The following is a 15,460-nucleotide window of genomic DNA, read 5'->3' as shown; positions in this document are numbered from 1 at the left end:
TCTTTTTTTATCTTCAGATAGTTTCCTATTTAACTGGAAAGCTGTACTGCGAACTCACACAAAGTCTCGGTGTAGCAGGTGGGGTAACGGCCCCAGAGGCACCCGCAGCCCGGGGAGTGTAACCGGACAGGTGTGGGGTTTGCAGATGGGATCGCGCTGTGGCACTCGACACGGGAGTGATCCGGGTCACCTGGGGCCCAGTGTCATCACGAGGTCTTCTAAGGAGGCAGGAGGCTCCGAGTCAAGGAGAGGAGCCATGAGGGCGGAAGCAGGGGGCAGAGAGGGGGAGGCCACAGGGACAGCTTCTAGAAATGGATCCTCTCCCTCCCCTGCACAAGGAGCACAGCCCCGCCGACCCCTTCGTGTTAGCCCCCCTGAGACTGACTGGACGTCCGGCCTCCAGGACTGCGGGTAATCGTGGTGACGGACTACAGCAGTGGTTGGAAACAAATACCCTACTCTGATCAGAGTGGCCATCAAACCCGCTGAAGCAGCATGAGAAGGGGACATCTGGGTGGCGGTTATAGAAACTCACGTGAGGGGGGGCCTGGGGGGCGCGGTCGGTGGAGCGTCCAGCTTATAGTTTCGGCTCAGGGCGTGAGCTCAGGGTCCTGAGATGGAGCTCTGCGTGGGGCTCCATGCTCAGTGGGGAGTCTGCTGGAGCTTGTCTCTCCCTCTGCCCCTCTCCCTGCTCATGCTCTCTCTCTCTCTCTAATAAGTAAATAAATCTTAAAAAAGAAAAAAGCCTCACATCAGACGACCACACTGAAGACAGGCCAAAGGAGAACAAGAAGTAATGAAGCATTTTCCTAACGAACAGCCGCACATACGTCTTAACAAACGGAGTGGCCTTGAGCCAAGACCTTGACACTGATATTCATTTTGCCACTTAAAAGAGTAGGATGACCCTTCCTGTTAGCTGCATTATTGGGGACGTTTCAACATTGTGTTCTTGCCAGCGGTGTAAGCGTGTCCATCCAAGCCCTGGCGGCCGGGTGCCAAGTGCCCAAGAACAGTGGGCCCCAGCCGGCCAGCTTCAGGGTGGCGGGGTGGTCGCTCCAGGACAAGATGAGACACGGGCAGCCGGGAAGGCATCTGCAGGCAGAGGCGGGGGCGTGCAGAGGGTGAGGCTCCACTTTCCCCCCCAGCTGCCCCCACATCGCTGGGGTTCAGGGAGTCCCTGAGAACGAAACTGCTGGGATGCAGTGTGCTGCTGCAGCCCCATCCAGACCAGGAGAAGCTGGGGGGGGCCCTGAACACCCCCAAGGAACTCTCAGATCTGCAACATCTCTGTCTCAATGTCAAAAGTGCACCCCTCGAGGCCAGCACCCCGCTCCCAGCTGGAATCAATTAAGCAGCACCAAGAGCTGAAGCTGATTATGGGATGGAGTGAAGCAAACCAGAGTCCTACTTTTTAAATTCCAGAATGTGAAATTCCCTTGGAATGCTGTTCTTTGTGGTGAGACTGGGTTTAATTGCTACCATTCCTGTTGCCTCTCATAAGAAAACAAAATTAATCCACGATGACCCAGAAAACAAACATGAAGACCTCGCGTTGACTCTTCAGAAAGGAAGCATTCTCCGACCAGGTTGTGCGCGACGCCCTTCCAGGGGCGAGCCTGGCCCTCCTGGCAAGATGCCGGGGCACGTTTTGGAGCAGTTGTGATGAGAGGCCAGAGCCTCTCCAGCCATGACACCGGCTGCCTGGGGACCTGGAGGCCCTCAGCCTTGTAGGGGGGCTTCCATGTACTCATTTTTTATTCAGTCTCATGGCGATCGTCCGGCTGTCTTTTATTCTCTTCTACGAAACGTCTCTGCTGGGAAGAATCGACGGACCGACGTTATATGGAACCGATTCTCTCGCTGGCCAAACAGAAATAAAGCTTTGCTGGGTACTCGTGTGCTCCTGACCCAGGCGCTAGAGAAACAGCATAAAAGATCCCATTTCAGTCTGAGATACTCAACGTCATTTTTCTCATGGTGTGACTTTTTAATTTTTATTTTTCTCCAGCTTTGTTGAGATGAAATCGACTTATAACACTTTATACCTTGAGGGGCCAGCATGTTGATTCGATACACTTATTGTTAAAGGACGGGCTCCGTCGTGTTAGTTCACACCTCCACTGGCTCACGTGATGACCGCTGACGAGCGGGTCTCTTAGCAACTTTCACGCGTATGATACGGTATCATTAACCATGATCACCGTGCTGCGTACTCGATCCCCAGAACTTGCTCGTTGTATAACTGGAAGCTTGTGCCCTTTGGCGACATCTGCCCTTCCCCCCTCCTGCCCTCCCCCCGCCCAGCCACTGGTAATCACCTTTCAATTCTTGATGTCATTTTATAAAAAAATTTGGACAACAGAAAATTTCCCTTAAAGAATCAAAAGACCAAAATTTCTAAAAATAGATATAAGAAAGATCCAACTTCTGGGTTGAAATTTTAGAAAGAGCATTTCCATTAATAAGAAGAGGTCTGGTCTAAAAATGTACCAAGCACACTTGAATTCCACCCAGAAGATGAGCTCCAGTTGTACAAAGTGTGATCAGTAGAAAATGTTTCTGTGGCCTTTCTGCGGGCTCTGAGCACTTGCTAGGTGGCCTTCTCCAGTGCGTTAGGTGTAAACATGTAATTAGTACCTCCAGCTACTTATAACGTTGCCGGTGTACGTCACTGATTCAGAATTTCAAGCCCATTGTTTACGTACACTTCAGCTTTCGACATTTGATAATAACAAATTTGCGACTCTCAATCCAATAACATTAGGTTTCCACCAAGGACAATTGGCAGGGAACACGTGGTGGTGCCGAAGACATATCTGCTGTTGGCACCTGGTGGGTCGAGGCCAGGGATGCTGCTTACTGCCCTGCAATGCACAGGACGGCTCGACCACAGAGAATGTCAACAGTGCTGAGGGTGACATCTGTGTTGGAGAAAGGATGGACAGTCAGGAACTCTGCCAGTGGTCCATTAAGTTGCCCCTCGGATGGGTTGCGGGGTTACCAGGGGACTGGAGGAGGTGTGTGCTTTCTGTAGACACACTTTTACGAGTGCATCAGGACATCACCCACAGCCACAATACAGAGAGCCTGCCGCTTTGGTGAGACCATTTTTAGACCTTAGTTATTGGTCTTTTGCTATGAATAATTAGATTTTAGCTCTTTCACACTCTGATTTCTCCTCTTCATTCTCTCAATATCATGCTTCTTAATCAACTATATTTGTTGTTTTGATTGAATAAATAAATATTGCTAATAGCAAAGACCAAGAGTACATTATGATTACATTTCTTTTCTGATACTGCCTTATGTTTTTCCTGGTCTTTCTACATGCTTTTCTTTTTTTCTTACACTCCCCTCTTCCTCCCAACCTCTCCAGTCTCTCTCTGGGAGCTCATAACAACACCTCCTCCCAGGAGCCCTTCAGCCCCTGCGTATCAATTTGCGTAAATAGATGCTCCATGATACAAGTACGTTCCTCCCATTGAGGCCTAGTGGGGTTGACCCTGATAAAGTAGGGGGCTCTTTCCTGCTTATTATGTGTACCCTGCTTCCTCTCACAGAACCCTGCAAAGTGAGGGGCTTCCTCGAAGGAGAGAGGGGGCCAGATGGAAGTCACCAAGGACAGAGACTGTCTGACTGTCCTGTCTGCCTCTTGATTTCCTGGCGCCAAGCATGGAGTAGGCACTTGGTATAGGCTTGCAGAGGGATGACTACAGCAATTAATTGCTCAACAAGGCGAGTATTGCCTGGAGGGGCCTCGGGTTAGGGCTGGGTGGAGACCCTGCAGTATGGGCTTTGCTTCTGTTTGCTTTCCTGGGAGCCATGGACACGGAGGGACTGGATCCCATTAATTGAGGTCAGAGTGCAAACTTGGAATGTGCTTCTCTGGAACATAAATCCCAGTGGCCCCAATCTTTGGGGCTTTCTGAGTTCCCTGTGAGTGTTTGGGGAAGAGAAACGTGCATTAGTCTCCTAAAAATCCCTAGAATTTCCTCAGAGATTCCAGTCTTCTTCTGTCCACGGTCACTAGGGATACTGTCCAGCACAGATGACACTGACCAGGTTTCTGTCAGAGCCCCCAGACCCACCCTGACCACAGAAGAGTTTCTTGGCCGATAGGACACTATGATCACATTTCTTTTCTGATACTGCCTTGCGTTTTCCCTGGTCTTTCTACATGCTTTTCTTTCTTCCTTTCTTTCTTTCTTTCTTTCTTTCTTTCTTTCTTTCTTTCTTTCTTTCTTTCTTTTCTCTTACACTCCCCTCTTCCTCCCAACCTTCCCACTCTCTCCCTGGGAGCTCATAACAATACCTCTTCCCAGGTACCGTTTGGCTCCGGCATAGCAATTTGTGCAAGTAGACCCTCCATGGTACAACCACCTTCCTCCTGTTGAGTGGGTCTCCAGGGAGAAGGCCAAGACCCAGAGCCCTGCCTGATCCCCTCCAGGTGGCCCTACAGAGGTGTCCCACCCCAGGAACCCGCACACACCCGAGCTAACTGCAGAGCAACCTGTAGGAGGTGGGCTCTGGCTCCTCAGCCCCCACGGAATGGAGGGGGCAGCAGGGCCAGGCGAATACCTCATACCTGGTTGTGGCACCACCCCCCACCCCACTGCCTCCCCAGGTGCCTGCTCCACTCTACCCAGAACTTCCCACCTAACCTTGTTCCCTGTAAACACCCCTGTCTCCCCAGACCCTGCCAGCTCTTATTCCCCAGTGAGGGGGCAGAGGGGACCCGGACACCAGTCAACCCAAGGCAAGCCCAGAAGGGGGTGTGTGTGGGGGTGCTGCACTTGAGATGGACCTGGGTGGGAGGAGGGGGAGGCAAGGAGGGAGCCACTTCTCCCAGGCCAAAGGAGCAAGGGCTCACCCCTCATCCATCAACAGGTATTGCTTGGTGAACACCCAGGCTGTTGGCAGTGACAGCTACAAGATAGATGGTGTTCTAGACACTGGGGACCTGGTATGGAAAAGACAAAGTCCCACGCAAACGCAGTACAGCATGGCCAGGACTCAGTGGGGGAGGGACAGGAGTGGGTGTGGTGGGCCTCTCTGAACTGAGACCAACTGGAGGGAGGAGAATGTGCCTGCAGATGCCTGCGGAGGACTGCGCTAGGAGAGGGAACAGCAGATGCAAAGGCCCTGAGTCAGGCTGACCCTCTGCAAGATGAAGGAACTGTGGGAGGGGAGGGGAGGGGAGGGGACAGCAGGAGACTGGAGTTTCATTGTGGTGGTTTGGGCTTTTGGGGTGGGAATGATGCCTGCCAGCTTGGGTGTTGAGGGGAGAGATGCAGGGAAGAGGAAGTGAAGGCTGGGAGAGAAAGGGATGCTTGGGGTGGGTCTTTCCAAAGGTTTCGTCCATGCCACACCACTGAACACAAACTCCCAAATCCCAGGCTCTGACTCAGCCCCAGGTCTGTGGGTTCTTCGGATGCCTACCCTGGGGCCCCGAGGCTCCGTGTCCAGAACAGAGCTTACCAGGTCCCCAGGTCCTGTGTCTGCAGCCATAACAATGATGTCTGTCATCCCGGGGGCCTGGCAGCATTCTCCGGGAACTGAGTGTAAGGGATTTTGGAATGAGCCACAAAGATTCAGAAATGATGTCCTATAGGAACAATAACTCCTTCTGGGGTTTCTGATTCCAGGCTTTTGCTGCCTGTGGGCACTTTCGCTCGCTGCAAATGATACGTAACTGGGAGCAAAATGGGGATTCTTGTTTATAGATGGGGGAGTGTCGAGCAGTGGCCTCAAAGAGGTACACCCACCTCCAGGCCCAGACCCAGTGAATGGAGATAGTGTTCGCAGATGGAATTAACCTAAGGACCTTGGGAGAAGATCATCCTGAATTAGGGTGGGCACTAAAATCCAGCGACGGGTGTGTTTATAGGAGAAAGGGAAAGGAGGTGTGAGCAGGAACCCAGAGGAATGGGCAGGTGGGGCAGAGACCCGGGGAGCGGTGATCTGCCAGACAAGGAGCGGGGACGGCTGCCAGCCGCGCTGCTGGGGAGGAGCCGTGGCGGGACTTGTGGCCCCCCGACCGTGAGAGCGCCAGTCCGTGTGGTTGGGAGCCATGCTGGCTGGGGCGCCTCGTTACGGCAGCCCCCCAAACCCTGGAGAGCCAACCCCGCTTGTGAATGCCGGTCTCCCTTCCCCTGCTCCACCCGAACTCAGCTTTCTCACTTCCGCTCTGAGCCCAGGAAGGGCTCCCCGGGTCCCTCAGTAGAATGAGTTACGTAAAATCTCCAACATGCGTTCATTTTATATCAGCAGGAGACAGGGTTTTACCTCGTGGTGAAGACGAGCTTGTAATATGTGTGACGTCCAGACTGTGAAACAGAAACTTCTGGATGTAAAATCAGTCTCCTGGCTGCCGATCCAGTCACCTGCTCCAACTACTTACTCAGGATTTAAGGAAACAAGTCGAAGTGTTTGTGGGGGAAATGGCTTTAATCCCGTGAGGCATGACCAGCTCTGAAGCCAGGAGGAAACGAGCCCCAAGAGCAGGCCCGTTCAGGTCTGATGAGGCCCCGGATCTGCGGCCCCCCCAGAGGAGACACACACTGGGGCCTCAGGAAACGGCCGGGTCGGGCAGTCAGGGTGCCGTCTGGGGGGCCGGGCCTGGCTCCCCTAAGGCGGCAGCCCACCCGTGAGGTCAAGGGACGGGGCCCCCGACACCAGGGCAACGCGGGGGGCCCTGCACCCCTGGGGCCTCCTGCGTGGGGCAATGTAGGGAAGTCGCAGCTGGGGCCCCGGCCGTGAACCCGTGAACAAGGCCCGCAGCACCTGGCGAGCCCAGCCCCTTGCAGGTGGCTGCAGGGCCCCGCCGGCTGCCACGGCTTCTCGGACGGCGGCTCCCGCCCCTCCTCACAGCGCGCTGTCTGCTCCCCGGCTCTTGCCAAGAGCGAAGGTGGTGTTAGTAATGCTGTGTGGGTGGGGGGGGGCTGGGCCTCGCGCCCCCCTCAGTCAGCTCCGTGGCAGCACTCGAGCCCCCAGCCCCAGGGCTGCCCGTGCCACGCCCACGACGTGCCCCACCCACGACCCGCGAGGGCCACTGGGGGGCGGGGGGCAGAGGCACTCACACTGCTGGACACAGAGGGACAGGCCGGCGCCCACCCCACCAGGTCGGCTCCCGGCCGGCCCTGCCCCCCAAATCTGTGCAGGAGGGGTTCCAGGCTGCGGCCCTTGGCGGGCGGCTGCCCGAGCGTGGATGCGCCGCTGTTGGGCTTCATTTCCTCCCGCGATGAACCGCACACCTGCTTTCACTAGACTTTTCTGGAGGGGTTTTCCGAAGTTAGACAGCGAATTCTGCTCCAGGCCACGGGGGGCGGGGAGGGGCTGAGGGGAAGGGGAGCACGTTGGCGCAGCAGCCTCTGAGCCGGGCCTTCATTCACTCCCGGCGTGTGCCGTCACGGGCACCGGGAGGACAGCTGCCTGCTCTGCACACAGCGTGACCGCCGTCACCCCCAGCCTGGCCCGACTGGGTACCTCGGACCCTCCGGGCAGGCGCCTGGACGGTCCTACCCAGGGGCGCAGCTGGGTCTACACGCGAGTTCTCAGAGCTCAGCGGTCTGGAGACTTTCAGAGTTGTCCCTGCTGGGGCGGGGTGCTACTGGAAAGCCGTGGGTGGGGGCCAGGGTGCCGCTCTGCTCCCCACAGTGCCCAGGACAGAGGGACGTGGCCCCAGAGTCCATGCTGCCTGGGAAGAAACCTGCTCTGGACAGAGCCTGCGACTCTTTCCTTGGGCCGCGTTTGGCTTGTTGGCGTCACGGGTGCCCCCCGCCCCATGACCCATTCTGTCCAGCACACGTCCCCCGAGACCACTGTGCTCTCTTCAGCTCCAGATGCCTGGGCCTGCCGCCCACGTCTGTGCCCACCTGTCTTTCTACACCCTTCCTCCTCCCCTGGAGAAGCTGCCCTCTCTCCTGGGACACGCGGTGTCAGAATGAGCCACAGAGGTCGTGGGGCTGGAAGCCAGCTCCTCACAGCACCCCAGAGCCCGGCTGACCCATTGGGGCCCACACTGTTGTTCTCTGAGTCCTGCAGAGGTGATGGGAGCCTGTCATGTTGTCACCACTGGAACCGCGGGGAAGGCTCTGTGCAGCAGGTGGGGACTCAAAGGGGGGTCTGAGGCACATGTGAGCAGGTGGATGCAGGAGGGGGAGAGAGGCAGGGCAGGTGGGGGACACCGTGGTGAGAACAAGGACTCTTGGAAGGCCAGGCACGGCCTGAGCCCCGGGGGCCGGGGGTGAGGGGGCAGGCAGCACGGACCCACCACACAGACCTGAGGCAGTCTTGTCTGGCTGGTCGTGTGAGCCCTGTGAGTTGGGTTGAGGCTCGTAACACAGCCGTGAGGCTGGTCCAGGGAGGGAGGTATGGAGGCTCACCCTTGGGACGTTGACCCGGAGGACGTCCCCTCATAGGTGTCCATCTGCGTGTCCCTCCCTGACCCTTCTCCTGCTCACAGAGAGGCAAATCCCCTGGGTCCACAAGCAGAGTTGTTCCTAAGGGATTATCCTGGGCATGTCATTCTAAGTCCTGATTTTTGCATGTTTTCAGGTCAGAAGAGAAATGTATAGCGTGTTCCATTACCATGGAGTGTGGCCCCGTGGGGGGGTCGGGACCACAGAGATGGGCCCCATGGGGGGGATGGTCCCCGTGGGGGTCGGAACCACAGAGCAAGGTCCCAGCACTTGCATGTGGGCATCTAACAGGCCACTGGGACCTCTGAAAGCCAAGGGCACTGATGGGTCATTTCTAGTTTTTTCTGTGGCTGAAGCACAGGGAATTAGCCGTGTCAGATAATGTCAGAAGTTGTCTGGGAACTGATTCTGGAACAAGGTTCACCAGGTTTCTGTCCAACACGAGAGAGAGGCTCAGGCCCCCTCCTTCCTCCGCCCACTTAGGAAAGGTGGACAGTTGCCTCAGGGTCTGTGTCAGGACTGTGTCCCCTCCCCTTCTCTGCCAACAGCTGTGCGCTCCAGCTCTCAGTGCGTGGGTCCTTCCAATGCTGGGAACCTGAGATTTGGGGCCTTTCCAGCAGCTGGTGGTGGTGGTTTCAGGAGAGGGAGGGCAGCTCCCACCCTGCTCACCCAGGCAGCGCCCTTCCGGACAAGCACGCCCGCCCTCTGCCACCCCCACCAGTGCCGGAGCACTCCAGGGGTCTAGAGCCTGTGCAGACAGGTCATTCTGTGGGAGCCCACGCAATTGTCAGGCACTTGGGACACACCCAGCCCGATGCCCGGATGACCTGGGCCCCGGGGACAGGAAGAACCCTCCCAGCTCAGTGGGCTGAGGATTCGGGCAAAACAACTCACCGCTGGAACTGGGGAGAGGAGAGGGAACAGGAGCATTCATTGTCTTGGTGAGGGAACATCTTTATCCACTTACCGTATTTTCAGACTCTTCAAAATAAACCCACCAACTTCAAAATAAATAAACCTAGCCATCCTCCATCTTGAGGAGTGGGTCTGCGGGGCCCTGAGTCCCTGCTCACCACTGGGCAAGCCCAGCCCTGGTGGGGAAGTGCCCCTCCTTCACGGGCCTCCCTCACCACTGCGGGAGGAGCATTCCTGATTTCTTCCTGGTGTTTCCGTCAGCAGGTGCTGGCTCGGGTCCACTCCTGAGAGAGGGTTGATGGCTGAACATGTGTCATCACTCCCGCAGGTCACTGCTCCTCACCACCCAGAATGAATGCAGGGATGCAGGGGGTAGGTCTGCATACACAGCACCTCCTCAGAACCCTCTGAAGAACACAAAGAAAGGTCACCCTCTTTAGTCTCTTCCAGAGCCCTGATCATGCCAACAATCTTCTGTTCACCTGATCTCTCTGTAGCACACCCACATCCCCAATGCCTAGAACAGTTCCTGCACCAGACCCAGCACTCAGGGAACATTTGAACCCTTTTGGGGGGGGGCAGGGTGAATGTCAAGTGAGTAAATGCTGGGAGGGTGGATGGATGGATGAGTGGATGGGTGGGTGGATGGATGGATGGATGGATGACCAAAAAACCATCACATGTGCTGCACCAAGACCACTATAACAAGACAGTTTCCTGAGAAGAGAAAGTACTTGGATCTTGGACTTACAGAGTCAAAGGGGGCCTCAGCTGAAAGTGTTAAAAATAGAAGCCGTTAAAAACATTTTTAACCACCTGATGGAAATTCCCCTTATCAAAAGGAGCTACTTGTAAATCAAGCCACAGAAGTGATGTGTCCTGGAGCTGAGGACTATTTCTTGAGCAAACAACGCAATCTCTGGGGGTTTCCCTAGGCAGAGGCTGAGAGGCCACAGATGCTGGGGAGTGCTTTGGATGACCAGCAGTCCATTGGGTTGGGGGGTGGTCCTGTGGAAAGCAGCCATTCAACATTTAAAAAATAAGACACCAACAATTCATTCCTGGGTTTTGCAAATAAACCATAGGGCCCACGTAGAGCATCGTTACTTAGAGAAAATGCTCTTGGCTGATTTGTGCCAAGGGTTCTTTAGATAAACAGCATTTCACCAGCTAGGACATTTGGACAGGAAACGCAAAGATCCAGATCAATAATTTGGGGAGGGTTCTGGGCTCAGAGGCCAGGGAACAGTGTGTGCTGGCAAGGTGGCTTTCCAGGCTGGAGCCCCGCCCTACGCCAGCGGCGACGCATGCCGGTTTCTGCAGCGTGAGCACGCCTTACGCTCCTGCAGCCAGCGGCCTGCTCCAGCACCTTCGCAACTGGCTGCGAAGCTTCTGAACACCTAGCCACTGTTTCCCACGGCCTGGGGTCCGCAGGGCCAGAACGGGCACCACGGGGCAGGGGGAGCGTGCTGGCAGGTTCAAGCACGTGCAGGCCCCTGTGGGTGAACGCTGCCTTAGACTTTCGCCCGGGATGCCCTTGCTGGAATTGGGCCCCACTCAGAGACGGCCTTGGGTCACGGACCCCTGGGGCCTGCTCCTCCTTCAGTAAAATCAGGAGGTGGGACTCCCTTCGGTGGTAACTGTCATGACTGCCCCAATCCCCAGAGCCTGGCTGTGTTGGCTCCTGAAACACTCGCCTGGGGAGCTTTAAAAACCGGATGCCTGGGACCCACTCTAGACCCTGTGACATAATTGGCCTGGAATGGGACTTTGTTAAAAGCTCCCAGGAAGTCCATGTGGGGGGACACCCCAGAGCTCAGCGGGTCCAGCAGGGACACCAGCACAGTGGAAAGAGGCCATCATATGGAATTGGAAGATTCTGCCATTAGCGGTGTGCTGGGCGGGCGATTTTGCACAGCGTCCTCGCCACTAGGAAGGGGCATTCTTGCTTGTCCTACCTGCACGACAGTGTTATTATGAAGATCCGATGAGCTGTGACTTCTAACAATGTGCCATGCAAATGCTCACCATTCATGTGAAGCCGTATAGGAAGATACAATGCGGCAAAACGCAAGAGGCTTGTTTTCAAGTCCGGGGGCGTCAGCACCCGCCTGCGACACAGGCCCACGAGCCACAGAGCATGACCGCTCCGCGCCGTGGGTAAGCACCTGCAGACCGGTCCTGCCTGGAGCAGGTCTGGAGCAGGGAGGGCACAGCCTGACGACCTCTCTGGAGGGCGCTGGGGGCGATGCCCACCCTCTCTCTCCCTCCATCTGCCCCTCCACCAGCAGAACCCCAAGGGGAGTGGTCCCGAAGCCCCCTAGCAGTGTTTGTCTGAATGAACAAGCCCAATCTCTTTTTTTATGGAGTAAGAACAGGGGTGGGAGTGATGGTTAGAGGAGTGAATCCAGCTGTTCTGGAATTTTTTGTTTTTTCAGAAAAAAATTGCGGGCGTTGTGGAATTTGATGCAAACAATTTAAAAATCAGTTTGTATATTTATCTAATCCTATTCTTTGGCCCCCCACGATTTCCTGTCTCAACCTTGCCCTCCATGGTGGCTTCACCTCTGCACGGGCCTCCCTGGTCTACCTGCTGTGGGGCTCGTGGCTCCGAGTGGTGCCGGGAACCTCACCCACTGACGTCCGCAGGGCTCAGGGAGACCCCGCGGTCTGGCGGGGACCGACCCTGGAGTGTGGCTGCACATTGTGACCGGTGGGTGGCCCTGGACAGGCCCTCTCTTGGGTCCAGCGCCCTGGGCAACCCCAGGCACACTTCTGCAGGGGGTGCAGGACGGCGGTGGGGCCCCCTCCCCAGACCTTATTGGCCTCACTTTCATACGGGACCCCTGCAGCCTCTCTGGGAAGCTCCGGGAGCTCAGTCTAGAGGCTGCGGGAACAGAGGTCCTGTGGACGCCCGCGCTCTGCACAGTGGGGCTGAGTCCCTCGGCAGGGCGCTCGGCAGGGTGGATGGGACTGGCTGGCACCCCCGGCCCTGGCCCCGGGGCCCAGCTGTGGCTGCCCCGATGCCCTCCTGCTCCCATAGGAACCCTGTTCTGGAAGGAATGCCAGGGCTGGCTTTGGGAAATCCTACATGTTCAAGGGGACCCTTTCCGAATTGGCTTCTTGGGCCATGAAGTGTCACTTCCTCTTTCAGGCCCAAAAAGCAGACAGGAAGTTCAGCGAGGTAATTTTAACTAAAAGTCTGTTGCTCTTTCCTCTACCCGGGTTAGGTTTTATTGCGATTTTCCCTGTGGCTATTCGCTAACCTTCGTCAAGGACGCTTCTGGCCCAGTAGGGATGTGCCCACTGGTTCAAGCCCGGCAGCCCACCAGGCGTGCTCTGGCTGCTCGGGGTGCCGCTCCCCGAAGCCCAGCACCCCGGCCTAGAAACCGGTGCTCACACAGCACTCAGTCCCGTGTGCAGCGGCCCCGCTGCCCGCAAGAAGGATTTCAGGCCAGGACAGCAGCTCCGTCGAGGACCTACTCGCTAATTCTGATCTCATGTCACGATTCTGCACGATGAAAACAATCCAGGACAATCCCTTCCTCGGGGCATGGCGGGTCCCCTGTGACCGTGGATCCCCTATGACCGTGGGCCCCCCTCTGACCGTGGAACCCCTCTGACCGTGGAACCCCTCTGACAGTGGGTCCCCCTTGGACTGTGGGCCCCCCTCTGACCGTGGGCCCCCCTCTGACAGTGGGTCCCCCTTGGACTGTGGGCCCCCCTTGGACTGTGGGCCCCCCTCTGACCGTGGGCCCCCCTCTGACAGTGGATCCCCTCTGACCGTGGGTCTCCTGTCTGTGGCCAGCAGCCTTTCCCAGATCCGGACCCTCAAGGTGCCTTTATTGTCATATGTTACTACCGGCCTTGGCTTGATGCTTTATTCTGATAAAGAGGGAAGATGACTCCTGAGTTTGTTCCACCTTGAGTATGTTTTATAAGCCACGGTCCCTAGCGGGTGGGAGTCCCTGTCCTCCGGAGCTCACCGTGCAGGTCTCCCCTGTCCGTCCCTGGTCCCCCACACGGGGCCCCCCAGCCCGGCCCCTCTACCATCTCATTCCCACCTGGCCCGGAGGGGACAAACCAAATTTAGATGGTGACGTGAGCTCTCTTCTTTCCCAAACAGGTCTGCTTAGACTCTCAGGAAGTGATTTTCTTTTTCAAATATGGAGGTTTTGTTGGAAGATGAACGGAGAACCCAATCAGTCAGAACACACACATGGGGGTAAACGGGAAACGTGGCCGAGAGTCCAAGATGCTGACCCCCTTTGTGCAAACAGCCCCAGCCGCAGCCTGTCCGTGGCCGAGGGCAACGCACCAAGTCCACAGCGAGCTCGGGGGGCCAGGCTCCCAGGCAGCCGCTGAGCCGAACGGGAGAGCCCGCCCCTCCCCCTGGTGCACACGGCAGGCCTGGCGCCCTACGGAGAAGGCATCTGCGGGGTACACGGACGGCACCCCTTTTAGGGAAGGAGCCGCTCTAGTTTCAAAGTCTGGACACACCAGGCCTTCAATGCATTCTTCGTGGTCAGGCCAGTTCCCGGAGACGGGTGACATGGCTGTGGCTCTGCGTGACCGCTGGGCCTTGCTGGCCGCTAAGACACAGAAATCTGTTCCATTCAAGGCTCTTCAATTTATTCCCCACCCTTGATTTTTAGGAAGTGATTTCTTTTATGTAACTTTTCTGCCCCCTAAAAGCTACAGTGTGGCCCAACGCCACGTGATGTCAGAGTCTGTGACATCGAATCAGCGACTTCTCCGCCTGGGCCACCATGGGCCGCGGGCCTCGTCTGGGCCGGGTGGCGCCGGGGCTCCGTGGATTGCTGCCCTTCGGCGGTGGGCACTGGGCCTTGCAGGGCTGGGGCCACGGAGGACGGAGTCCGACTCTTGCGGTGAAACAGGATTTGCTAGATCTCAGTCCTCTGGAGCCTGGCGAGTCCTGAGCCTGAAACTCGTCACTCCCCAGCCCCTCCCAGGCAGCCTCGGCCACGTGCCATATCTCCCCGTCACCTCTGGCATTGGCCGCTTCTCTTTCTAAGGACTCCCCAACCAGCCTCGTCCCCCACCCACGACTTCCTCCGGCCTCAGCCCAGCCCGCATCCAGCCTCCTGGAGAATGAAGACTCTGTTTCATTGAAGGGAGGCTGGGATCTAACTGTTCGTCCTTGGGTGGGGCTGCCTGTGCGCAGAGGGGGACAGGCCCTCAGGCAGGCCCAGAGGAAGGCGGGGGTCTGGGGTAGCTGGGCTGACCCTTCCCCAGTCAGCCTCCCTTGCAGGCTCTGATGCGGACTGCAGCCGGACCCACGTCGGCACCGTCAGAGATGGCTGAAAATGGGCCCGTGGGAAGGGTGACGCAGGTGCCAGGGCTGGGGCCTGTGCAGTGGGAATCGTGGGCCAGCAGGGCAGGACCTTGGCCAGCGTAGGGTCAGGGCTGGGACTCACCCACCGGGCCTGGCCAGTGGGAGGCGCGCCTTGGGGGAGTGAATAAGGGCTGTGTCCATGCGGGCCATCACAAGGGACCAAGGTCCAGGCTGGGGTCAGTGTGCTGCCAGCGTGCCCGTGTGTGCATCTGGACCCCAGCCAGGCTGTGGGCCCCCACCCCGGAGCCCTCTTCCCTGCTCTCGCCCTCTCCCTAGCCACTCCCTGTGTTCTCCCTCTTTCTCTTCTCCTCTTGGGTGCTGGAGAGGGTCAGTGTCCCCCTACCCCCTAAATTTTAGTTAAGATCAAGTCGGCCTGGGTCAGGGTGGGCCCTAAATCCAACAGCTGGCGTGCTCTGGACGAGGGGGAGACAGACACAGGGAGAAGCAGAGAAGGGGCGTGGCTCACGCAGGATGGCCGAGAGCCCCTGGCAGCTGGAGGACGCACGGAAGGGTCCTCCCCCTGAGCCGCCACAGGACCTGGCCTGCCTACACCTCGATCTTGGACTCCAGCCGCCAGACGGGGAAAGAAGTCTCTAAGCCACCAGGACCCTCACGGAGCTCACAAGCTCCAGCTGGCCCTCACCACCCAGGGATCCCGGGGGCCTGGACCCAACTGTTGCCCCGGGGCTGTATTTTGCCAAATCCTGCTCACTCCTGTTACCTCCTGGCCATTCCCTGGACTCAAGGAGAGCATGACAGGGGCACT

This window comes from Ursus maritimus, unplaced genomic scaffold (genome assembly GCF_017311325.1).
Source record: "Ursus maritimus isolate PB19 unplaced genomic scaffold, ASM1731132v1 scaffold_4, whole genome shotgun sequence".
In the NCBI taxonomy this organism is placed as follows: domain Eukaryota; kingdom Metazoa; phylum Chordata; class Mammalia; order Carnivora; family Ursidae; genus Ursus; species Ursus maritimus.
This window is presented reverse-complemented; position numbering follows the sequence as displayed.